At 27.6% G+C, this 4,725-nt stretch overlaps 1 pseudogene; it reads right to left on the bottom strand.

Annotated features, from left to right (window-relative positions):
• Positions 1 to 402, bottom strand: part of LOC107482017 (protein TIFY 5A-like) — an 809-nt pseudogene extending 407 nt beyond the window's left edge.
• Positions 403 to 4,725: the final 4,323 nt, after the last annotated feature.

The raw sequence follows: 4,725 nt of genomic DNA, 5'->3' as shown, positions 1-4,725 counted from the left end.
CTCTTTCCTCCAATTCTTTTCTTGCAAGCATTAAGATGGATCTTGCCTGCATAAAATTGAATCATTTAATTTACCTACTAAATACATTATTGAATTTCATCATAGGATGAAATATATATGTACATACCTGAGAATGAGTGACGTCACAAACGGAAATCTTGCCATCGTAGAATATGGTGAGTGGGTGTGATTGCGGTGTATGTTGTCCTTGTAAAGGGCTACTCCTACTCTCACTGCCTCCTGCTTCTTCTTCCTCCATGGAGCGGTGGTCGGAGGCAGGAGAAGGGAAAAGCCGTAGTTCTAAGTTGCAGTTCCTCCTCATCGAGAGAGAGACGGAAAGTATGTTTTTTTTTTCTTTTTGTTTTTGAAGAGTTAAGAAAGAAGAATAATGTTGAAATAGAGATGAGGGATAAATAAAGGCATTGTTGCATTGGCGGTGGGGTTGCGACTTGCGAGGGAGCTGTCTATGTACACACCCAACTTGAAGCTACTCTTGAGTTGTACGCTCTTCTTTATTTATTCACGTGTTTCATGCTCTTTTCAGATTTCCACCACATGCCCATCACATTAACAAGGAAACAAATTAATAATGATGTGAGTTGTGACATGCTTGATCCTACAAAAGTAGTCACTGGATCATGCATGTTAATAGTAACATACACCCCGCTGACCCCACAACCTATTATTTCTCATTTGTGAATGCCGTCGACCTCAAATTTCCACACCATCAATTTACACGTGCTTTTATATCCATATACGTACCCATCACAATTCACAACTAAGTTACCTACCTTCAACCCTAGCTAGCTACCTAATATCTACTTTTACTTCTATGGATATGAGAAAAAAAAATCATGCTTCACCTAACTAATTATCATTTAAGTTTTACTTTTATGCATATATTTCACTCTCTTTTTTTTTTCTTGTAATATTATTGTTAATTGTTATCTCTTTTCGCGACAATCGATGAATATTAAATAAGGTAAATTTAATTTTTTTTTTGTCTACCTAGCATTACCCTACTCAAATTACTTTTTTTAATGTTCTTTTAGCATTCATTTTGTTTAATGCTAGAAAAAATGTGTTCATATAGTAAGAAAAACCTGCCATGTATATTAAGTGATCTAGACTCATGTCATTGGGGATTCGGCTATATTTTTACGTTGGTTGCCGAAGACCTAACACAACCCTCCTTCTTTATCCGGGCTTGGGACCGGCTATGTACCGCAAGTGTAACATAGGCGGAGTTAACTAATGATATCTGAGTAGTACACTTAAAAATTCAGTGCAAGTTAAATCTTATTAATTTTGAATTTACGCAGAACATCATTAATTAGAAAGTGCAATCTGTCATTTCTTAAATTAATTAGTATTCTTTTAAGGAAGGTGTTTGAAGAATTGGGTGTCTCGTTTTTATGTTTTAATTAGTTATGCCTAATTTTGTACGTATAAATAAATAAAGTATGACGAATACTCATATAAAAATGGTTAAAATAATTTTAATTTAGTTAAATATATTAAATAAATTTAATAAAATTTTAATATTATCATTTTTATAGGAAAATTATTCTAATTATTTTTGTGTGAATAGTAATAAAAAAATATTGGCTGTGTTGTCAGATAACATAAATAAATAATAAGTTCAAAGAATACGAGGCACCTTAATTACATATTAGGTTAATTTCATACTAATTAAATCACATGATACATGTATTAAAAATGAGGACTACTAAGTACTAAAACTAAAAGATTATATTCTGATGAAAGGATAAAAGAATATATATAAAATTATTAATTGCTATATTTTTTTAATACATAATCCTGATTCCTCAATACCCTAATAACCAGAGTTGGCGGATAAAAATATATTAATTCCAAATTAAATGGTTGGAAATTTATATAAATTAGTTTAATAGAAAAGTGTGATACTTAATTAATAATATACATAGAAAAGTGGTTTAGAGTAATTAAAATGAAATAGTTATGTTAAATATATACTAAAATTAATTATATAAAATGTATATTGAAATACAAAATATATATTAAAAATATAAAAATATTTAATAATAAAAAATTAATTAAAAATTAATAAATATTAAATAAAATGAATTTAAATTACTTAATATTATCACTAAAAATAAATTAAATTATTTATATTTATATAAAAATATATAATAATTAATTTTAATATTTAAATAGTATTTTTAAGAGTAAAATGGCACGCAGCACCTTAGGTTGCCGACTTGCATTGACTGCGGAAGCGGATTAGCAACCAAGAGAAGAGAGGTGTATGCAAAATGCAAAGCCGCAAAGCTATTTTATTCCTGTGGCTGCATTTACGCACAATGCACACGTGCTTCGTCCCTCAACCATTAAATTATTCACGTGATTCGTAACAATACCATTCAATTGCTATTTTCTTGCTCCCTGCCAAACTGCCGTTGAACATACCACATTTTTAACTAAACAGCCCTCTGTTACCTTTTTTTTTTCTTTATGAAAAAGTACACTGAATCAACAACAATATAAATCAACTTAATTATTTTTTTATTTTTAATTTTAAAATTTAAAAATTAGAATAATAAAATATTATTTCTTATTTTTTTAATAAACCTATTTTTTTAACTAATGAACTCTAATTAGCTATACTTCTAATTGATCTTTTAATATGATTATTTTTTTATTCATCAAGAAAAAAAAAGGACACACAACAAAATAACCAAAAAGAACAGATTTAGCCTGTATAAATAAGATACGAATATTTACACATTGTTTGAATCAAAGGAGTTTGAAGAAAAAGAAAATATAAGAAAAGAAAATGTAAGAAAAGAAAATAAATAAAAAATAATTTTTTTTATTTAGATGAGAAAAGAAATTGAGTAAAAAAGAAAAAAATTATGTGGAACCCACCTATAACTTTTTTCTTAAAAGATGAGAAGAAAAATGATCAAAAATATGTAAATAAACATAAAATTACAAATTTATTCTTTATAATTATGTTAATCAATTATAATTTATATATAATATATATACTAAACAACGCAAAAAATTTTTATTTTTTTTTATTTTTTTTCATTTTTTTTAATTTTTTTTTCTCATTTTTCATCTTATATCCAAACAATACATATAGTGAATATACGGTTAAATAATACAATATATAAATTCAATATTTTTAAAACGATATTAAATCTTTGAATAAAGAAATATCATGATGAAATATAGTTTCCAAGTGGAATTAGTTGAATTTTTCATTTATGTATCAATAACTATCTAGAAAATAAAAAAAGTTACGTATTTAAATATATAAGTCTCTAAATTTGTTTACTAAGATTTTTTCATAATCAAACGTTATGCTCATTATTTTTCAAATAATTATGTGAAACTCAAAACTATTAAACAACTATATATAAAAAAAAAATATCAAACTTGACATGCTTCAATCCGCTTCAATTCTCTCTTTCCATTATCCAATACACCTCTTTCCCCTGTTTTATTAAAAGCATGTATCTCGTTTTTGTGTTATATGTAACATATGTCTATCAAAAAAGAAAAAAGCTATTCTTCCAAGTCAATAATTTGTTAATAAAATAATAGCATTAACTAAAAACGAATGATAATTTGACGTACCCATTAGAGTTTGAGTGTACTCCGCTAGAATTTTTGTGTGTTTCACTGGAACACGAGCAAACTGTTCCATTCGTGATTCTAGCCATGCCTTTCTCTCTCTTTCACTTAATTCTGTAACGGTGTCCAGAGGTGAGGTTGATCATGAGGATTGGATAATCAGATAGAGACGAGGAAGCTGAACATTTAGGCCGTGTTTGTTTTTGAAAGCAAAGAGAACAAGTTTTGTTTATTTTTGTATCCACTTTTTTATGAAGAACAATGATGGATATAAAATTTAAAAATGGTGTAATTTTTTATATTTAGGTTTGTTCAATTGATTTGAGTTATGCGTTTTTTTTCGTTTCTTTTCCTGTGCTGCTTCACTCCAAATGTTACGTCTTCTTCTTCTCCTCATTTTTTATTTTTTTTTCAATTTCGTTACCGTGGTCGCCAACAATACCTTTTTCCTCTTCTTCCTCCTACTTCTATTGGAATTTCCTCTCCTCTTTTCTTTTCATCCTTCTCCCCCATCATCATCATCATTATTATCGTTATCGTCATTGTCTTCTTCTAATAAGTATCGTCGTTATCGTTATCATTGAATTCGAATTTATGTAATGAGTAATTTTCGGTTCATTTGGTATTATACAATAGTTTCGTTTGGAACTAATTTTTGGTTCATTTGAAACGCAAGTGTTTCTGAATTCAAATTTATATAATGGACAATTTTTGATTTATTTGATATTATACAATGTTTAGTTTTGATAATATTTTCAGTTTATTTGAGAGGCATCTGAATTCAAATTTATATAATGGACCATGATGAGTTTGGAAAACTCCAAATTAAGATAATGATCAAACATTATTAAAATAATAATTAGAAATTATAAATTTGATTATTGATGCAAAATTGTTTATTTAATAATTTCTATGTTATATGCAGATTTTGGTGATTGGATTTAATGTAACTTAAGGTCCAAATATGTTAAATAGATTCCGCCATGTGTAAAAAATTCTATCTAATATGTGGCTGAATTATTTTATTAAGCAACATGAATTGGGCTAAGAAAATATGGGACAGCCCAAAAGTCACTATGTTAAAAGACCAACAATTGGTTG

This window comes from Arachis duranensis, chromosome 3 (genome assembly GCF_000817695.3).
Source record: "Arachis duranensis cultivar V14167 chromosome 3, aradu.V14167.gnm2.J7QH, whole genome shotgun sequence".
NCBI lineage: Eukaryota > Viridiplantae > Streptophyta > Magnoliopsida > Fabales > Fabaceae > Arachis > Arachis duranensis.
This window is presented reverse-complemented; position numbering and strand designations above follow the sequence as displayed.